At 32.1% G+C, this 23,372-nt stretch overlaps 1 pseudogene; it reads left to right on the top strand.

Annotated features, from left to right (window-relative positions):
- The first annotated feature begins 4,504 nt into the window (after positions 1-4,504).
- LOC126689908 (hexokinase-2-like) lies at positions 4,505-21,871 on the top strand (annotated as a pseudogene).
- Positions 21,872-23,372: the final 1,501 nt, after the last annotated feature.

The raw sequence follows: 23,372 nt of genomic DNA, 5'->3' as shown, positions 1-23,372 counted from the left end.
GTGAGTACCAAAATTGTGAAATCTAGATGCCTGAATTTGTCCTTCCCATCAATCATTGTGCAACTAATTAGGTCCACAGTAGAAACCCAAAAGGCGTGTTTTTAGAACAGTGCTGTTTCTTACCATGCTGATGTAATCACTTCTTACCATGATGACTTAGCTGGTATTTTGTAATTTATTGCATCATCGTGCTGTTTCTCACGACGACGACGACAACAACAACAAATAAATAAATATATAATAAATAATAAATAAATAAAAGCGTGTGTTTCAGGTCTTAAAGAAAAGTGCTGTAACAGCGGAAGCTTTTGGGTCCGTTTGGATTGAGTTTATTGTTGCTGAAATTGAAAACTGAAAACTGAAAATACTGTAGCAAAATAATTTTTAAATGTGTAAATAGTACCGTGGGACTTATTTTTAATATTTTTTAATACGTGAACAGTATCGGCACAGTGTGTGAACAGTATATTTACTGTTCATAACAGTAAAATTTGTCCTCCAAAGTCAACAAATGCGGGCCAAAAAAAAAAAAAAAAAAAAAAGCAAAACGTAACTCTGGGAAACGTGGACGCGGATTTATCTGAATCCAAACGCCCTCTTTATGTCAATTCCCTGAGGTTAAAGTAAAAGCAGACCATGTAAATGATAAAAATAAAATAACACATTATATATTAACTTTCTTCCAGCTAGTTTGCCCATAAAACCATCTGAGCACACATGAGCCAAAGACAATGCATGTTCAGAAAGTTTTTTAACACAAAATAAAATTGTACCCTTAAGCTCAAAATGCATCTGTAAAACACCTCATTTTACAATGAAAGAAAATTTAAATTTTTCAAGGAAGCCAAGATCTAAAAGTAAAACTATTATTTCACAAATTCAGGGGTCAAACAGGTTATTTCATACAAATATAAGAACTCTGGTTTGATAGATAATAGAAGATCAAATTTCTACCGGAGGCAGACATTTATGAAATTGTAGTTTGGTAAATCTTTCAAAGTGAAGGAAAAAATTGTTTGAAACAGTACTATTACTGTAGTAGCAAAATCCATGTGTTGGGTAGAAAAGTTCATAGGAGGGTGAGTAGGTTCTATTTTGTACTAAACAAGGTAATTTGGTTGATTTTTAAGGTTCGTTTGGGTAGTGCGGCTACGTCCACGTTTGTTACGTTTTGGGCGTTTTTTTTTTTTTAAGTCCAGCGTGTTATGCACTGTTCATTGGCCATGAACAGTGATTTTAGGCCAATGAACAGTGCTGAACAGTAATAAATAGAAGAAATTTTTATTTTTTATTTTTTTTTTATTGTTTTCAGTTTTCAGCAAAATAAACTGTATCCAAACGTATACTTAGTATTTGTTTGGATTCACGTTTGTGGATCCACGTTTGCGTTTCTTTTCTCTTTCTTTTTTTTTTTTTTTTCCCCAGTCACATGTTTTGACTTTTAAGCAGTGAACAGTGCACTTGTGCACTGTTCACGGGTTTTATAAACTTCACTTTTCAACAACTTTTTTATTAAACATGGGTCCCACGATATTATTCACACATTTAAAAATTATTTTGCTACAGTATTTTCAGTTTTCAGTTTCAACAAAATAAGTTCTATCCAAATGGATACTTAGTTGGATTTGGTTTGTTTTAAAAGGGGATTTATGGATTTTGGAGATGTTAAATTTGTAGGTTTACGTGATTAGGCTAGCATTTTTTAATGAGGATTCGAGGTTACGTTGCAAACTTATGTTCAACACGTACAAATATGTTTCGCTTGCATTCGGCCTCCGCATGCGCAACACACCTTTCTTGGGCTTAAAGACTATACATACCTCCAAACCCATTTGCTTATATAGCCCAAAATAGGTGAATAAAATTCATCTTTTGCCTTCCAACACCAACCCATGACTCCCACACTTTTCCCTTTCGGCTTACACACGGGCTTGGTCCATGCATTTGTGCTTCATCTATTTCTTTTAACTTGTTGGTAGCCCATGCGGAAAGTTCAACAGCAACAACAACAAAAAAATGTTTTTTATTTTATTTTTTTTTATCTAAATATGAAATTTAATAATTATGATAGTTAATTAATACACATCTATTTTAATTGTGTTTGTATCTGGAATTATTTATTTTAAAGGAAATATGATGTGATAAGATTTTAATGGAAGTTTAAATATAGAGTAAAGTTTAAATTCAATTTAAAATATATATTAGAATAATAATGTGCAAAATTGTAATGTTTCAAAATTTTAAGTGGCAAAATATTAGAAGGCCAACAAAAAATTAAACTGTAGTTGCACGATTTTCCTGGCCCAACTTCTGTTGATCAGGCCTCGGCCCAAAGCACAACCCACAATAAATACTTGTAGAGAATGGGTTAAAGAGCTTGGCCTCAGTGAAACTAGCAAATCTGATGCATGTAGTGACTGTTTGCAGAGAGAAATAAGAACGTAAAGAAGGATTCTTCAAGTCTGATTTTATTTCTTTTGTTCCTCTTACAATTCTGCCGTCCCTTCTTTGAGGGACTTCATTACATTATATATTTCTCTCCTTTTCATCCCAGCCTTACACCTGTTAGTCATCCAAGCATCCACTCGAGCACCTGTCCCATCAGACGCCCTCATCAGACCCTTTGTGAGTTGCAGAGGCCAAGGCGGTACTGTTCAGGGGTCTTTTCCTCATTAATGCGGCCAAGAGGGTGGTTGGGGCGCAATTAATGTGGTGGTAGCCTTCCGTGAGATATTTTGAATTTAATTCGTTTTTTATGTTGGGGAAGGTGAGCTGAAATGGCTGAGCAGAGTTTCTCGTCTGGGCTTCGTGATGTCCGAGGAGGAGTTACTCCTCGGACAGGTTTCCTTGACGCTATTGGGGTTGAATAGCGCTTCATATGAGGCTTTTCGTTGGACAGGACGCTCCTCGGACGGGCCTGAGCTTGGAATAGCCCATCATTTTTGGGCCGGGCCCCACATAAACATTTTTAGTTTTATATATACATATATCATCAACAAACACAAATAATTGTGGCTCTCAATTAGCTTAATTGGTGAAGTTCTTGTTGTCAAATAAAGAATTTGTGTTCAAATCTCATAAAAAAAAAAATTGATATCATATTGTTGTTGGTTTTACCTAGCCATCAATGTTAGTTTCATTGTGAGTTCCAATTAGCTTAACTTATAAAGTTTCTTGCCATCGAATAAGAAATCTGGAGTTCGAACCCTCACCAACAGTAAAAATCAATTGTTGTCTTGGTCCGATGATAAAAACCAATAACTATGGAATAGATATCCTAGGTTGATATTAAATTCTATCTAGAGAAGAAAAAAAAAAGTTAGTTTCAAGTTTGTACATATCACCAATTTCATGTTTTAAATTTTAAACGCTGCAAGCATCCATGAAATTATAGATATTTTGTGTAAGTGTATAGTAAGTCAACAATGAAGGTGGAATAATATTTTCCATTTTTGACTATGTCTTAGCCCATTGCAATCCTAAAGAGAATTGTTATATTCATAACATTTTTATAATATTTTCACAACAAATTATAAGTGATAAATTGTTACTAATTCTAATTTGAATCTACCACTTAAATTAAAATTTTACCTATCCATTACCGCTGCTAGTAACCATTTATCACTTAAAACTTGTTATCATTTCTCAATCAACTTTATCCAACAGCTTCCAAACAAAGGACCAACATACGTCGTGCATGCTTCCCTCTTTTCCCTATCCATGATACTTGTTCCTCTTCGCAGGTAGAACAGACTTTCTGTTATTTTGTATCCTTAAGAAAATTAAAACAAACTGAGAGAAAAAAGTAGATTTTGTTAATATATACATTTTCTAACAAAGAGGAAGAGAGATGAAGAAGAAGGTGGTGGTGGCAGCAGTGGCCGCAGTAGCGGCTCTAGGATTTTTTTAGGGGGATCAGTAGTGGTGGAGCTAGGAATTTGTTATGGGAGTGATTAAAAAATAAAATGATTATTATTTTTTGTATATACAATTTCTATATTATATACAATAATCTAAAATAAATACAATTTAGTACACAATACAACTATATCATGTAATAGTCTAAAAAATTTATTAATAGTTTAAAGATCAGTAAGACAACAACTATTGAATGCATAATAACTTATTATATTTATATGTAATATTAATTAAATAAAAATATATGATAAAGAAGAATAATAACAAACCTAGGAATGGGACTAGGAATAAATGAGAAGAAAAAAAAATAAACTGATATAAATTTTTGCTTTTGAAGTGTACGGTTTTTTAACCATACAAATGGTCACTCTCTTAGAATTTGAGCAAACAGAGATAAAAGCTAAGAAAACTACTTGATCAAACAAAGATAAAAGCTAAGAAAACATAGATTGGAGAAAGAGAGATAGAGAGAATGAAGAAAGAAATCATAGATATAAATATAGATCAGTTGGTTGGAACGATAGTGTAATTTTTTGTTGATGAAGAAGAAAAATGCAAAGAAAAACAACTTCGTTTTTGTTGTCTAATGGAAAAGTAAGTTATAGTCCCAGATAGAAGCATTATTTATTTATTTATTTATTTTTAACGAACAAACAAAAATTTGAAACATTTTTTCTTTATTATAAAATTAAATATTTTAAGAGTAGTGTTGTTGACACAACACTTGCACAAAAATTTCACAACAAAACATAGGTAGCAAGTTGTTAAAAGTAGGTAAAAAAAAAGTGACATATTAGCAAAAAAGAAAAGTAAAAAAGTGATGTAAGGTGGAGAAGGAGAAACGAGAGACAATGGAAGCAAACGCAACGCATTCTACGTAAATTTGCAAGGGACTGTGCACTCCGGTCCCCAAGCTTAGCCAGGTTGCCGATGCCTTGGTCTCCGATATGCAAGCCTCTCTTGCTTCAAACCACACCACCAACCTTAACATGCTCGTTTCATACGTTGCTTCACTTCCCACTGGGTACTCAAACTTTCTGCCTTTCACTATTTTATAATTTTATTTGATATGTTTATGGTGGTGACTAGGGATGGCCATACCCATTGGATAATGGATATCCAACCCTACCCGATTTAAATGTTTCGGGTAATACCCGGTTCTTAATGGGTAGAGCTTAATCGGGTAGGGTATGGATATTACCCAAATTGTTCGGGTAGGGTATGGATATTATCCAAACCCGACCCGTAAAAAAAAAAAAAAAAAAAAAAAAAACCCTAAGCATAAAATCTATGAAGTGTTTTTTTCTTTAATTTGATTAGGATTTAAAAATAAGCTACACCTTTAAATGCTTTAAAAAGACCAGACCAGATGCTTGTCTAGCTAAGCATAAAATCTCACCTAAAACAATTCTGCCCAGTCACTAGAAGAAGAATCTGGGGCAATTATTGCAACTCAAGCGTAATTGTGCTAATTTTCTTTTCTCTGTTAAAGCTTGACTCTATCAGTTTTAACAAATGTAATTTATTGTAATCAATTGTGTTGAAGAACTAAAGTTACATATAAAATTATATTTTAAACATAGTTCTACGTTGTCCCCCAAGTGGATCAATCTTATTTAACATGTTGTACGACAAGCATTAAGCTCTTATGCCTCTATGTGGTCTTAAAGGATGCCAACAAAGATTCTTACTGTGCTTATTTTTGCCTCCGTGCTGCTTCATCAAGTTCTTGGGGTTGATTTGTTGCTCCTGGAAAATGTAACCATTTGTAAAAGTTATAGTACAATTGCCACAAAAGAGATTCGAGTAGTAGATTGTTGAGAGTAGTTCATCCAAATTTGAAACACTTTTAAGAGTGGCATTGGATTTGAAGAGAAAGAAACAAAACTAATATCACATGGAACATAAACAGATATACTCCACCAAATCGGAAATGGTACCAATTAAGCCCCAAAACATGGTATGATGGGGCTGGCTTATATAGCAAATTGCTATTTTATAACAGGGACCCAAGCTGTAAAAAGTCATGGATTGCCTATGTCATTTGAATTTGCTGTTTTATAGTGTGTGCATGTGTGTGATGTCTTATATTGTTGTATTGTTGAAATAGGATTATTGTGTCGTTTGTATTAGGTTTTTCTGTGACAAATGGAGCTTAAATAGATAGAATCAATGTTGATAATTTACAGAAGGTATTGAATAGCCTCTTACTCTCAATGAATGTTCCTTGTCTTCAGTAATTTGTTTTTTCTTCGTAAGAAGTGCTGGTTGTTAGTAGTTCATGCTATGAGTAGCGTTCTGATCATAATATAGTTAAGTAACGAGATGTAGTGTTATCTTATATTTACCATAAAAATCTAATGAATCACTACATTAGATTTTTAATATTATTTATGTTTGTTTTGACAGGTCCTGCACTGTTAGAGTTCATGATGGGAATGCAATGTTACATGCTAATCTTCACTACTATGGAAATAGTAGTATTTTGTGATTTATTTTAGGAGTTGGCATTTGCTTGACAAACAACTGAAGAGGCAGAGGAAAATGTTGCTTCTTTATTTTATTTTATTTTTTAAATTTTTTTATCTAATTCTTGATGAGGCTCACGAAAGAACATTGGTGATGTTCTGTTTGGACTTTTGAAGCAAGTGTTGACAAATAGACCTGATCTGAAGCTAGTTGTAATGAGTGCTACTCTTGAGGCAGAAAATTTTCAGAGTTATTTTGATGCACCACTTATGAAAGTTCCAGGGAGGCTTCATCCAGTGGAAATATTTTACATTGAAAAGCCTGAAAGTGACTTTTATTACTATTACATTGACCTTGATTTTGTAAAATTTATTTTAGGAGTTGCCATTTGCTTGACAAACAACTGAAGAGGCAGAGGAAAATGTTGCTTCTTTATTTTATTTTATATCTAATAAAATTTCTATCAATCTCAAAAAATAGAAGAAAAAAAAAAGAAAGAAGCATAAACAAACTAATCAATAAATTTTTTTTTATTGTTTATTGATTAGTTTTTTCTTTTTTAAGATTGGTTAGTTTTTACATTAAAATGTTTTGAATTAAAAAAATTAAATTAAATGGGTTTCGGGTAGGGTATGGATATCCATGATAATATATTCAGGTAAGATTCGGGTATAGATATTAACGGGTATTAATAATCGGGTATCCATGGGTAAAATTTTTGGATCGGGTATAGATATACCCGATCCATACCCTACCCATGGCCATTGGCAGAAATGAGGAAGGTTTATACTATGGGGTGAATTTGTGAGGGGCAAATTTTTTGATTTTGTGCGCACGACTTGGAGGGAAGAATAAACCTTTATCTGATTTACGTTGAGAGGAGATTTCATTCCCGTCCAATGTGATGCTTGGTACTACTCAGGTTTGGTTTTAAAGAATTAAAATCTAGTTCTTTCATATGCTGCTTGTTTTGTTTTGAAGGGCAGATGGCTTTACTGGCACTGCAATTGTATATTTGGATTGGTTTCTATATCAATGTGATCAATCTAAATAAAGGTCTTATTAGGATTGAGTTGGGAATTAGGTATTAGTATAGGCGTGGCCAATGATTTGAACAACATGTTTCTCTTTTTCTTTTAATTGATTATTAACTAGTTGCAAAAAAGACATGCTGCTGTTGAATCATTGTGTCACATTCTCTATCATGATTCCTGATGTATCTTTATTTCATGATTGATCCCATTCCCACCTCACAATTCCACCATTCTTGTCAGCAATACTTTCACTTAGACTTTAAGAAGCTAGTCTCTCTAAAAGTTGGATTTACTTGTTTATTTAATTAGTGAGTTTTAGAAACTATGGTGGGAAAACACGACTGAATTTTCTTGTTGATCAGGAATTGTTTGACTTCATTGCTTTGGAGCTCGCAAAATTTGTTTCAGCACAGCCTGAGAATGATAATGATGTTCCAACTAACCAGAAGAAATTGGGTTTCACTTTGTCATATCCAGTGGACCAAGGTGCAGCCTCCCCTGTCACCGCTATGAAATGGAAGAGTTTCTCAGCTGTCAGCTGATGACATGGTTGAGTGACTTGAGTCCCTATATTTTACCTACGATTGCATTTTTCATTTTCCCCTGTTGATATTTTGACTTCTACTTTACTACTTTAAGTATAGAGTTTAGACATAGGCTCCATTCTCTGTATTATTTGCATTTTTTTTTTTTTTTTGGATTCATTGATATCATTTTATTATCTATCATTAACAACTTGTCAATTTAACAACTATAAAATATTTTATGAAAATTGTTGTGAGAGATTAATTTTATTTGCCTTCAAATAAGTTTACTTCATTAATTCTTCCAGATTTAAGAAAATGAGTTTTATATTAAATAAAAGGAAAGTTATTAGTTTAAATAAAAATAGGTTTGTTCACCAACAAAGTACACACAAATCATACCCTATTAGACGGGGATGGTAATTTGCTACCAAAGTAAGGCAAACACGCTTCACACACACAGCCTAGAAAATATTTGGAGAGATAGAGAAATTGTATGTGTCAAGATTCTAAAGATCAGAAGAGAAGGAGAGGAGATCAGAAGAAAGAAAAGGGTTCTGAAAATAACAAGATAAACGACAAGAATTGTAGATAAACGACAGAAAGCTATTAGTTGTTAACTAAGCTGCAAGTAGTTTAGGCAGTATATTTATCTACACATCTAAAGCACACGTGGCCTATCACACGTGCTAAATTAACTTAGCCTATAGTTTGGGAAGTTCGTATTTTTTTTTTTTTTTTTTGGGTACATAAACCAGAGGTTCTTTTACAGATCAATTCAATTCAATACGTAATAGAGAAAATTCCCAAAACTCTCTCTAGCTTCCTTCACATTTTCTTGTTATAATTCTTATAGTATGAATTTGTATTGTTGGGGTTGAACTTGAAATAGAAAAGCTGCCTCTGCCCTGTATATATATATGATGATGATTAATAACATTAGATAAAACTTAAACACCTTATATTTTCTAATTAAATTTAAACACGTGGTTGTATTAGCCATTTAATCTTTACAGTAATGATTATGGAAATTTTGATTGAAAATCTATTTAAGTGATCAAGTGAGCCCAATGAATCATATAGTTGAGTTTAATTGTCATTAGAAGAAGATAAGATCTTTTGTGTTGTATTGGTCAATACAATTATATAGTTGATTTAAATGGAAAACTTAAGTTATAACATCTCTGGAATTGTAAGTTTGTAACTAAGTTTTGCTTAATAAAGTACACCCTCTAAGTGTCAAGCCTTGCACATTATAACCTTGACTGTGCCAAAAAGATCAAATAATTGCCCAAACTCCTACCATCATTATACAATTTTAAGGAATAATCATTACATTTTATGGCCATACAGATACAGTTTAGCCTTTTCTCAAAAAAAAAAAAGGATACAGATTAGCCCAGGAGCTGAATGCCAATGCCTCTAGTCAGCCTAACAAGAAGAAATTCACTTTCTAAAAAGATATTATGCCATTCTGTGTTTGCATATTAGTTCCTTAAAGAGACCATTAAGGATATACCATTAGTCACTGAGAGTTATTCCTTGCATATATGTGGTCTTATAAAATTTAAATTTTATATGTCGTACTCACAGGAATAACTCCTTGTCTGAAATTTGAAATAATGAATCAGGTTGGAAAAGAGTTGGTGAATGACATCAATGATCTCTTGAGAAACATGTTGTGAACTTCGTGTTTATGCATTTGTAAGCAACTCTTCCCATTTCTTATCTTCTGTTTATCTGATTGCTTTATAATTGAACAGGATCTGACTTAAAAACACACTAAAATATCATTCCTTATGATAGAAAAGCCTTTATGGTGAGTTTCTTATTTGGCTATCTTCTTGATCAGGTTAATGATACAATTGGAAACTTGGCTGGATATAGATACTCTAATAGAGAAACTGTGGCTTTGGTTACTCTAGGAATGACCACAAATGCTGCTTATGTAGAACCAGCACATGCAGTTCCCAGATGGCATGGCTTGTCACCTAATTCAGAGGAGATGATAAGCAGCCATGAAAGTACTACATTCTTATTGATAATTCGTTGGTTACAATAGTTGAGAGGGGGGGGGGGGAGGTTTGAACCATTGATGTCTCCATTATAGACAACAAGAGATGCTAGTTTAGCTACAAGGCTATATTGGCGAAAGTACTACATTCAAAGTAGTGAACCAACAAGTTAAAATTGTGTGCTTAGTTTTGCAGGTTATAAGCACAGAATGGGGAAACTTCAATTCCATTCATTTTCCTTTAACTGAGTTTGATTCTAGGTTATATGCTGAAAACCCCAATCCTGGAAGCCAGGTTTGGCAACTCTTATTTTTCCTAGTTTCTGGTTGACCTGTATAGTTTTTTGCATTTGTGGTCTAGTTTCTGAATCTTCTTTTTTCTCAGATCTTCGAAAAGCTGATTGCAGGAACATATTTGGGGGAGATTGTGAGAAGAGTCCTACTGAAGATGGCCCAGGAAACAGCACTATTTGGAGATTCTGTGCCTTCCAAACTAAATACTCTATATATTTTAAGGTTTACAAGAATTCCTACCTCAATTTCAACTTTTAATTAATTTAATCATGCTTTTATCCCTCATGATTTTAACAAATATATTAATTTGTGTTGTGACAAAACGTTGAGCAAAATTGAATATGTGAACGTATTTCAGGAGGTTTGTGGATTCATGCGTTCTAAAACAGGACTTTAACAAGTTCTATGACAGAATAGAATGGAAAAATTCAAACTAAAAAATTCACGAAAGATATGGGACAATGATGAGGATGGCAATGTATCAGGCTCGAAACTCTTAGCCACAGATGTAATAAGGTTGCATTTGATTTTGAGGATTCCAAATTAAGAAGCTGAGAAACTTTTGCTAATCTGTTGGTGAAAATACAGAAATACTAGACAAGTTGAAATAAAATCTATAAATATGTGTATATATATATATATATATATATATATAAAAGGAAAACATAAGGTCCTACTGCCATGTGGTACATTAATTTTGCATTTAACTTTTTCTTAATCTCTTTTCATTAACTTATTTTTACTATTTGGAAATTATTATGTACTCCCGGAATACCATAAATGTGTACTCCCTCCTTTCACATGAATGGTGGGTCCCACTAATTAAATTCATAGTGGGACCCACCATTCATGTAAGAGGGAAGACTACGCATTTATGGTACTCCGGGAGTATCTAATAATTTTCCTTTACTATTACCTAAAAATTCACATTAACTTATTTTTATAGTTATGTCATGAATCTCTCATTAATTACCTAAGCTTACACCACACATTTCATGTCTTTTAGCATACCCACAATTTTAGTATTAAAAAAAAAAAATAATAATAATAATAATTAAGGACTAATAGTAATAGGTAACCAGATAAGGCCTTGAAGAGAGATAGAGAGATACGAAAATGTTGTGGATTGTTAAATGAAATGCATTGTTTCACCATTACCAAAATAAAAGACCTAAGATTGACACAACATTTGTAAGAGAGAGAAAGAGGAATATGAGAAACCGCCACTTTCGTCATACTAGCCTCCCACCATTGTCAAGCTGCCGAAACCTCTTTGGGTAAATTTTTTTTTTTTTTTTAATTAGGGGCTTAAATATGATTTTTGTTTAGATAATTTGGTTAGATAGTGTTTGTTTTGGATATATAAGTAGAGAGAATATTTGGTGCGCAATGTAAAATCATATTCTACTATGGTTTTAAATCATTTATAAGACACATGCATATGCATTTATCCACACCATGTCTTAATGACACACTATCGATAAGTGGAAGACAGTGAGAGAGTTTAACATACATTCATTTCATGGTATACAATTTGTGAACACAACATAAAATAGTTGATTTTTATGGTTTTGTTACTCTTTTGCATTTATTTTTGGTTTCATATTTAAAATTAAAAAATAATAATAATCTTACCTTGAGAAAGCTATAAATGTGCAGTAAAGTTACTAAACTAAATATTAATATTTCAAAATGTATACGTTCTTTACTCTAATTTAGTTTACTTTTTTTTTATAATATATGTACAACATTCTTCAAAACCATCTTACATAAAATATTACAAAATTATCCTACTTACTAGTTACTTTCAATAATTCAATCTATGAGCTTGAGTTAGGATTTAGTATCTAATAAAAATATTGGATTGCAGCATAACTAAAAGGTGTAACAATATGAAATAACAAATTCTAGGCACATTTAGCAAAATGCCAAAAAAAAAAAAAAAATCGAAGTACATTTCTCTGCCAAGTTAATGATTATTTTTCTAGATTGAGGTGGATTTGGAACTTAAACCTATTAGTCATTCGTCTGCTTTTCTCATTCTCATTCATTATTTTAACAAATAAATAAACAAGTTGTGTCTGCAAAATCGTAGCACAGGTTTTTATTTATTTTATTACCTGGCTGGAGATATGTCCTCATTGACTCCTAATGTTCATTAATTTGGGTATAATTAAGTAGATATTATTGACCAAGTCATCTAAAAGTACTGAATTCTAAATGCTCAAAAGTCAAAACTCACAGGCCTCCTAGATATGAATCATCTTATACTGACTGAAGTTTGGACTGGTCAATCCCACATAAACTTAAATCTTCTAAATTTTTATGAACATTGGAGGCCCATACCATTACTATGTTTAATCAGCTACTTCCAAAATGTGACAGGAATTGGGAACTTCTGGCACCATGGCAAGGATCAAATATTACTGTCCCAACAAAGTTCATAGTAGGTGATAAATATCGGTTTTGAATCCATTGGTACAAGGGAATATGTGACGGGAGATGTTTTCAAGAGATTTGTCCCCAACCTCAAAGTTGTTATTATAGATGGTGTTTGTTTGATTAGACCCCCTTACAACAAATTGTTTAAATCTAGTAAATTATCCAAGTAGTTACTTAGGTTAATTATGAGATCTAGGTTAAATAGTAGTAAATCATATCATGCACAACAAAAATTAGTAAAAGACACAACAATAGATTACTTAAGAAAACAAATAAAACTAACTATTTTAAGATAAAAATCTAGGGAGGATGTGACCTAACTATCCTCACGGTAAACAAATCCAATAAAAATAGAATGGAAGTTTACAAAAGATTTACCACCTAAATCTATTGCTACCTCTAGTGGAACTTACTAACACAACCACGTGCAGCTCCGACTCCACAGACTCTTCTATCTTGGATTTGCAGAATACAAGTTCCCACACTTATGACTTTGAGATCCCCCTCAAAGGTTTTAGATCACTATTAGTAGTAGATCTTCATGCAGCAACTTGTTTCCACCAGTTCTTGATTGTAGATCTTGTTCCGGTAGATGCTTGTTGAGTTAAAAAGTACAGAAACCTCTCAAATCTCATAGGAGTAACTCACAATTCTTCCAAGGACTTCTAAAATGTAATTAGGGTTTTCCTTTTATACCTTGCAGTGTTGGACTGAAATCCTAAATGTTTTAGCAGGCTTAGGCCTAATTCAAAATCTGCAAAATTAAATTTTCTACGATTTTCGATCAGTTGAGTCTAATTTTCGATCAATCGAATTTCACTGAACTTGAAGTCTCCTTTCTACAGCTTGAATCTTGATTTGTACGATCTTGAGCAATGTTTAACACCTAATCTAGACATGTTTTTGTTCTTGGTTTGTCAACTTACACAAAATAAGAATCTAAACATTTAATCCTAAATATTTAGAACCTAGCATATGGGCACCATTTTATCCAACAGAAGAAAGCTCAAGAAGTCTTCAATGAAATACTTTTCTTCCTTTGCAAATTTACCATGGATTAATGGATTTCCTGGTGTTTGAAGCAGAGTTGTGCATGCCTTAATTTCTTCTTCAATAATTATTATACATGTAGGCAATCTTTGATTATTAGGTATTCTCCATAGTACATGTTTATTCTATACTAGAAATTAATAATTCATGCTATGAAAACTTCCAATTTTTTTGTACTTGTTATGAATAATCCTATCTATCCAAAACAAAACAATTCTATCTATAGCCTAATTTCCATGCAAAAGAAACAATCCTATCTATGCAAAAAAATAAAAACCCTTTGCTAGCTTAATCTCCATTCAAACAAATCCTATCTATAACAAAACCAAAAAAAAAAAGCCTTGGTAAGCAATTTCCATGCAAGCAAATGCTTTCATCAGTACGTATTATGTATCTCATAGTCATTATTAGGAAAGTTCATTATCATCAACGAATAAAAGGGATGCACGATCTTAATTACTACTAGAAATTAATATTTCATGACTATGAAAACTTCCCAGTTTTCAAAAGAAATTTGTACTTGTTATGCGTAATAATCCTATCTAAAAAAGAAAAAAAAAAGCTATGATATGATAGCCCAATTTCAACGCAAACAATCCTATCCTATCTATCAAAAATAACATATCTTGATAGACAATTTCCATGCAGCAATCCTATCTATCCCCACCACCCCCCCACCCCCCCCCCCCCCCCCCCCCAAAAAAAAAAAAAAAAAAAACTGTATTGATAGGAAATCATGCAATCAAATGCTTTCATCAGTAATGGTTAGGGAGGTTCGTTATCTTAAACGAGTAAAAGGGACTCCCTCACTCTCATAATATTAATTATTACTAGAAAGTAATAATGATGAGAAACAAAGATAATTTTTCACACTAATGAAAACGTCAACAAAGGAGTTTATGGATTTACAGGTGCACAAGGAGATAGTGTTTTCTCATTGCCCTCGACATTATAAATAGACTGTAATACTGTTCATAATTTTGCACACTCAACATTAGAATTTAGAAGTTCAAATTCAGTCTCTCTGATTACTTGTTTTCCCCATGGCACTAAATACTAATATGTTAGTATTTGCATTCACAATATTTTCACTGTTTGGTAGCCTTGTCTCTTTCCCTCCTAATGTCATGGTTGCCACTTATGGCACTCCCAATGTCACAGTTGCCACTGATGGCAGTGGTAACTTTGGTACAATCAGTGAAGCCATCTCACAGATACCAGTTAATAGAAATGATCCATACGTGGTTTTAATAAAAGCAGGAACATACAATGAAGCCATTTCTATAGGACAAAATAAGTCAAATTTAGTCCTCATTGGAGAAGGAATGGACAAAACAATTATTCAATTCAACAAAAGCGCTAAAACTGCTGGCTCAACTTCAGATTCGGCTACAGTGGGTAATGCATGTCTTATTCACTTATTAATTTTCAGCTGTTGTTTTTTTTACATGCATCTTCATATTTATATACAACCTTATTAATTTCTACAGCAATTCTTCTATGACCACACCATTGATCACAATTTTTGCCCTAATTTGTTGAAGTGGTTGATTGTAAGTGGTGAACAATTACTTTCACTTGATGAACCCACTACTCACAATCGATTACATAAAAGTTATAATACAAATGTTTAATTCCTAGAATTTTTCTTTTTATTTAGTAAAAGGGATTTTTACCCTCCCCAATTATTGATTATTTTTACTTATGTTTCTTCGTTCAGATATTAGTGCCAACGATGTGTCGGTCAAAGGCATCAGATTTGTGAATTATGTTGGTCCCGATGGTGGCCAAGCTGTTGCACTTAGATTAGCCGGTGACAGAATTGCACTTTATCAATGTTCTATACAAGGATACCAAGATACATTGTTGACTGCATATGGCATTCACTTCTTCCGCGAATGTGATATCTATGGCACAGTAGATTTCATATTTGGATTCGCAAATGTTGTCTTCCAAAACTGTAACATTTATCTGAGAAAACGCTCAAACTCAGGCAACTTACTTGTGATTACAGCCCAAGGTCGTGGAAAGGTCAATGACACAAATGGAATAGTGCTACACAATTGCACTGTTAAGGCTGACAAAGATCTTGAACCCTACCTAAACCAAACCAAAGCATTCTTAGGGAGGCCATGGTATAACTGTTCTCAAACCATTGTAATGGAAAGTTTTCTTGATAAGTTGATAGACCCTAAAGGGTGGCTTGAGAGTGGTGATAAGAAAGCATTGTCCACACTAAATTACATAGAATATGCCAACCGAGGCCCAGGAGCTAATACTAAAGGAAGGGTTCATTGGCCTGGGTATCATATTGTCAAAAACTCCGAAGAAGTGAAACCCTATACTGTTGAAAACTTTATCAATGGAACCATTTGGCTACCAAGTTCGGGAATTCCTTTTGTTCCTGGTATAATAGGATAGTGAATATTGTATATATTAAAATAAAAATCAACAATTGTCCAATAAAATAATTTACAATGTATTGAATAATTTATGATAATTGTTCCCTGTGAATATCTTAAGTTTTTTTTTTTTTTTAAAATTTTTTTGGTTTAATTTCATTATTTTTCTTTTCTTTTCTTTTATACTAGCTTATAACTCATGCTATGCATAGGTATTACTCTCTCTCTTTCAAGTTGGCAAAAATTTGGTTGAATTTAATTGATTTTCATTCTAATAAATATTTATAGAAAACTTAAATGATAATATGAATTAAATAAAGTGATGTAGCTCTATGTGAATAGTTACGAATTAATTTTTTTTTTATTTAAGTAGCACTTAATGTGAATTAAAATTTATAAATTATTGAATGATACAATGATATATAGAAGTACTTTTTATGTACTTTATTAATAACAAATAAGTCCAATAATAAAAATGATAACTAGTTCATTGAAAAAACTAATTAAAATCTTGCATGGATAATCTAGAAATATTTAATAGAACTTTAATGAGGTTAATTATGAGAAATTAATCTTTATTATTATTATTATTATTATTATTATTATTATTATTATACAAAGCCTTTGATTTTTTATGACTTTTTCTAATTTTGCTACATAAACTTTTGAAAGCCCATATTCTTCCATGTTAACATTTTAATTTGACTCTTAGAGTTACAAATAGTGTTGAATAGAATTATGTTAGTTTTAAAAAATAGCAAACCTAATACGAAATCAAATCTGATTAAATTGGATTGATTATGAACAAGGACCTACATCTGATAACCCACTGATTCCATAAACTACAGTGGCCTTAAAAGCCAAGCCAAACCAAGGTCGATATTGGTTCTATTCGGTCCACTATGGCCTTAAAAACTCTTAATGTGATCTATAGCTCTTATGAGTGGGATGTTAGAGTAGAGCATCCTTGATAGATACACCTAATTGAGCATGGAAGTGGGGCCGTTTCCTTTGAGAATAGGGCTAATTCTCTAAATTGTTCATGAAAGCTAGGATCAAGTTCAAGGCCATAAATGTGCTAGCTTAGAAGCTCATGACAGAGTACTGGAATATTATGTGTGTGGTGTAATATCTTGATTCTATATAAAAAGTAATAGTTCAAGACTTAGCTCACTATTGACTTTGGAACAACATTGTTGAAACACTAAATGAGGGTTCAAGCCATTGGCACACCCTTATTATGCATAATATTCTATCTTAACCCAAACATTATGTGCTTATATTTTTATAAAAATTAGTGGGGGATTGTTGGAATATTTTTATAGAAAATACAATAATTTAAATATTAATTAATTGCTGCCTTAAGTGATTTAAAATTTATACCTTTTAAATTCTTTTTATCAGCAAAATCTGTCAAACTTTTATCTTTTGTGTCCCATTAGTTGCTCAATTTAATGAGCATAAAATGCTCAAACGGTTTATCACTTTTATGGCTATCAATCCTTTAGTAATTGTCAAACCCTTTAAATACAAAAACGTCCAAAAGTTTAATTTGATTTAAACATGATTTAATGACCAGTTGGCACATATCTTTTCTATATATTCAGCCCTATATGTCTGGCCATGAAAAAAAAATATAAAAGATAGAGATATAGAAGAGAAACTTTTATCTATATATATTTTCATGTAATAGAAAACTATCTATATATTTACTTTGGTAGTTTTCTCAACTTTTATGAAAATAATATGTCCTTATATATACTATATTTTTGGGTTAAAGACAAGTACTATTGAGAGCTTTCTATCCTACAAGCAGTGTAGGCTTGAAGGATAATCAACGAAGGTGACTGGATTATTGTATACTGGGGGTGGCACGTATAATATTTAGTCTATTACACCAAAAACCCTGTAGATACATGTATCGTTTCAAGATAGTGATATGATCCATGCCTCAACCCCGCCATCTAAAAATGTATATGAATTGATGGTAATTTACTTCTTATTATGAGATCACTTTAAAGTATTATCAAGGTAACATCTCTCCACTATTCTCTAATTTTATGGTAAATTTAATTTATGTGAATTTTAATAATCTATATATATATATATAAAACCGAAACTTTTGAAGCTCCCACAATTTTCCACGTCAGCATTATTTAAAAAAAAAAAATTCTGATTTTTAAAAACCCGATAATACATCAAACCTAATAATACAAAAAGACTAAATTCTGATTTTCTATCTCCCGTTCCCCTTCTCCTTCCCCGCGTCCTCAACCTCGGTATAACCCTAGCCCTAGGCACATCCTGTCCAAATAGCCAAAACCCAAAACTCAGCTGAGCCCCAAAAACAATTACACACACAGAGAAATAGAGAGAGAGAGAGAGAGAGAGAACAAAAAACCTGAGAGAGAATCATGGAACCGAAGAAACCAGCGAGAAGAAAGAGTAAACATAAGAGAACAACGATTGGTAAACCTAAATTAGTTTTCGATCTCTTCGATTTCACTTTCATTTCTCTCTAGAACTGAGAGAGTTTCTTAATCTTAATCTTAAATATTTATGTATGAAATTGTTGGTTTTTAATGAAGGTGTTTTGGTGTTTATTTATATTCGTAATTATTAGTGATTTGTTTTCGATGGATGGTTATGTTTTTTATTTTATTCTGGGTGTGTGTCAGTGGTTGCTGGCTGTGTTTGCCGGTTGAAGTGGTGGCGTGATGCGTTGTTGGCGGGGGTTTTTTCTTTGGTTTGACGTGACTTTTGATTTGTGAATTGTGAGTGTGACTCTCTGTGTGGAATTTGTGAATTGAGTGAGACGAAGATTGTGCAGCATCCACTAAGAAAGCGGGGAAACAAACAAGGATAGACCCCACTTTACCTTTGGGCATTGGATGCTAAAGTCGAGGACAGAGCAAATATATCATGGTACGGTAAGGTTGAGAATTTCAAATGTGATATGGTACCTTGCTTTGAAATCTAATACTTTGTGTAAAATTATTTAAAGATGAAAGTTAGGTATGATGTTAAAAGTTTCCTAGAAGCAAAATAGTTTCACTTTTCATAGACACACACCATCTGTTTGATATAATACTTCCAAAGTATTTTCACGACCAGACAAACTTAATACCAATTCAAGCAGGCTGGGATTTAATTTATGTGAGGGCATTGGATCAATTAAATTTTGGAAGTGAATAATTTTAGACTCAGCCATGTGCATTAGATCAATTAAATTTTGAAAGTGAATAATTTTAAACTTAGCCACATATCTATATCTTAAATTAATAAATAACTGAATTCTAATTTTAAAGTTTGAGTACTATACTATTGTTGCAGATTTGCATAAGCATGTACCAGAAAATGTTAATGGAGCTCTTCATTTCTCTATTAAGGTAAGTTTCTCATTTTTTTCATAAACAATATCAAAAGAAGTTCTTGAATCAATATTCCTTGGTATTGGATTTGGATTGTGAATTTTTGTATCATAATTGTTTTTATAGGTTGGTAGAATTGTGGGCCAATCTGTAAAACCAAGATTAGTGCTATTGCAAGGCCTTTGCTACCTAGCCTATGCAGAAGGTTGGATTTCATGGAGCACAGGATTGCCATTTCATATTCAGATTCACTTTGGTTTTCTTTATTTTACTTTATGTTTGCTAGCCCACCAATGAGCTTAAATATAATTTCAATCCATTGATATCGAACCATACTATTATATTGTTGTTTTGTTATGAAAGTCTAATATCTAGCAACAAGCTTCTTCATTTTTTCCTATTATCCCATTTGGTTATAAAAGTACATCATAAAGGTACAGATCAATGGAGATAAAAGATGATATTATATCATTTTTATGTTTAATTGATACAATGCATGCATATCCTCTAAAAAAAATTAGGTTTGAGCATTATCTTAGCAGGCTAAGACCTGCCAATTTAAAGTCTATGTGTATTATTCTGGTTAGCTCATTAGCTCAAGTGAACAATGATGGACACAAACACATTATGGTTGTTGATTGTAATATATATTTATTTTCCTTTTGACATTGTGGTTGTTGATTGTAATATATATATACATATATATATTTTTTTTTTTTTTCCTTTTCAAGTGTTAGGAAACTGGGAATTAATTTTACCAAGTGAAGCATACAATTTCTTTACCATAAACAGTCCATCTTGGCAAAGCTAATAACTCCCAAGGGGTAAAGTTTAGCTTTGAACGGTATTGGATTCAATTGAAATTTTCTCTAAACCTGTTCTTTCTAATTCTGTGGAGTCAAAGAATTAGTAGAGCTGATACATTGATTGTCTTGAATACTTTTTGGCCTTTATATGCATGTCTTCCACATTCTTAATTCCTTTAGACTAGATTTTAGTATGAGTTTTGGAGTCCTAGAAAAAAAAGATATGTCTCATTAAAAAACATGTCATTGATGATGCAATTTATATAACTATTGATATCTATTTATAGGTATATATTGCAATATTTATGGTTTGAATTTATACAATAAATGTGGTTGCTCATTTCCATTATTGTTGCAACCCAAGATAGATTTCTACTTGTACTTCTTCTTTTTCTTTTCGCATTCATATATGCGATGTTTACAATTACTTGATTCCAAATAAATTTGTCCTTTTCAAACTTCATCCCATCTTAATAATTAGTAGTTAATGATTGTTAGTTTTGTCAACTTTCAACAATAACTTTTTCTTAATTAAATTCAAAAAAACCATTGTGGGTTTGTTAAATTTATTTGTTTTACTTATATGTAATAAAACAGAGGATTATGAGCATTAGAGATCTAATAGGATTATCAAATAGTCATAATATAATTGTAGGATAGCTTGTGTACCTGGAATTTGGTTCTCTACAATCCATCTATTTAGTTTGGTATTGGTCTTTATGACATTCAGAGAATCTTGATACCAGAATTTGTGTTAAGTTTCAGTTTTAAGTGGAACGTGAGCCTAACTTGATGCAAAATATGTATTCTTTCAAGATCAATTTCCTTTGTACTTATTGTAGTGTGCATATATTGTAACTTTTGATATGAAATTGTTGTTCATTTTTAGACACAGGTTTATATATGGCTCAATTTCAAGAATTATGTGTCATTCCTATTTGGTGATCCTCTATTAAGCAAATTCAGCATATTGAGAATTTTACATCACTTCAAAAGGGTTAACATGTCATTGAAGTGAATATTATGTTCTTCAACATTTTGAGAGCATTTCCAAGCCTGAAGATAATTTACAAAATGTTATTTTTAATGAAATCAACGATTTAGTAATCTTTCTCTAATTGTATTTATTACATTATTTATGATGAGAAAAGTGTATTTTTAAATGGCACTGTGAGATAAATTTTATACTTTTGACCAAACTCATTATTATTATTATTATTATTATTATTATTAGATTGGAGAGCAAAGCGTATTTTTAATTTCTCATATTTTATAGCTTATCCGTGCATCGCACGGGTTGGCGACTAGTTTATATGATATGTTGAATGTAATGAAATTCAATTTATTTATCAATTATTATTCTTAGGAACAACATTAACTGTAGAAGGTGAGCTTTATGAGCACTATCGAGTCTTTAGAAACTATCTTAACAGTAGTGTTTGGAAATGCTTGGAAATGATCTGTCAAACAATGTGAATATTGAACATTCTCATGGTGGATCTGGAATTGGTGCTCTATTTCTTGAATCTTCCCAAATTCATTCTTGATTGTTGAACTTTCTAGATACAGAGTTTTTGAGCATGAATATGCAATCACAGTTTTGTCACACTTTTCTTCAATTTGTTTTACTCCTACATTTCTATAACAAATAGAACTAACATTTGTCATATAATTATTAGTAAAAAGATTGCAATTTTTGTTACAAATTTCAATTAAGGAGAAAAATTAAAGACTTGCTTCCTGAGTTCGTTCAATTTCTTGGTATCTTCAAATTTAATGGGTAACTAATTATTCATTTCTCCTTTCCTTTAAGCTAATAATGGGTCATGCTAATTAAATTCATGTTAAGACCCCTAATTCAGGTGAGTTAAGAGAGCAACTCCTAAATTATTGAATAGTTCGAGTAGGAATGGTAAGTCTAACTATTGGCTTTTGACTTTTTTTGTAGGTTGAGGTTTTCCATTTGTTAGGCTATAGTATTTACTGTTGGCAAACCATAAATAAATTGTAAGTCTTTTGTGTCGAATATTTGTACTTTCAAGTTCAAGACTAAGTCCCAAAATTAGTTCAAGAAAAGGGAAGATATTGTTTTCTCGACAAATAGCTTGATACACCCTCAATCGATCAAGTTGTCCCTCAACAGATCAATAGAGACTTGATCAATTGAGTTTCATGAGTCCTGAATTTAAATCATGCCTATTAAGTTGGCTCATATCTTGAATTTCAAGCTCTACTTGCAAAAGTTTATAAGGGATCTTAAGAGATGATTGAAAACAATAAGAGAGAAGCTCCATCATGCATCTGGGGTTATTATACCTTGTCTCTCTCAACTCACCATCATACTTAATTGGTGGTCAAGCTTAAGCCATAATACATCGACACAATCAAGTCGTGAGCATGAAGTTCGGGTTGGATGCCATTTGGGTTTAGGTAAAATTGAGTTCAGGCCAGAAATGGGTCAACCTAAATGGGTTATGAGCCGGGTCGAGCCATAGGTTATAGGTTGACCAATATATTTTACACATGTAGAAAAAAAATGATCATATCATCTTCATCTTCTTTTAATACAAATAAGAGAATAAATAACAAAATAATACATAAGTAAAAGTTAAATAATACGAAAATTCTTATATTTACGCAATTCAAAGTTCACTAATGATATCACTACCATAAAATAAAATAAAAATACTAAATGTCGTGGACCCTATTAAGTTATTAACCTCCTTAGGTACACCTATTTATGTTGTACATAAATTAATACAAAGTTAGATCACCTAGTGTACGTGCAAGTTAGATTTAATCTAATTTATGTGAGTGAAATAAGTTATCTAATAGTATATTTACATTAAAAAGCTCGAAAAGATGCAAGCTTTGACACGACACGCAAACAAGAAATAAAGAAAGCAATGGTAGGACATGAAAAAGATGCACATTTAAACAAGAAGAAGAAGCTGATCAAGAAAACAACACAGGATGTACGTGGAAAACCTTAGAGAAGGGATAAAAAACCACGATTTGAGCAAGAACAAAACATTCTTGCTCGGCTTA

This window comes from Quercus robur, chromosome 6 (assembly GCF_932294415.1).
Source record: "Quercus robur chromosome 6, dhQueRobu3.1, whole genome shotgun sequence".
Lineage (NCBI taxonomy): Eukaryota > Viridiplantae > Streptophyta > Magnoliopsida > Fagales > Fagaceae > Quercus > Quercus robur.
This window is presented reverse-complemented; position numbering and strand designations above follow the sequence as displayed.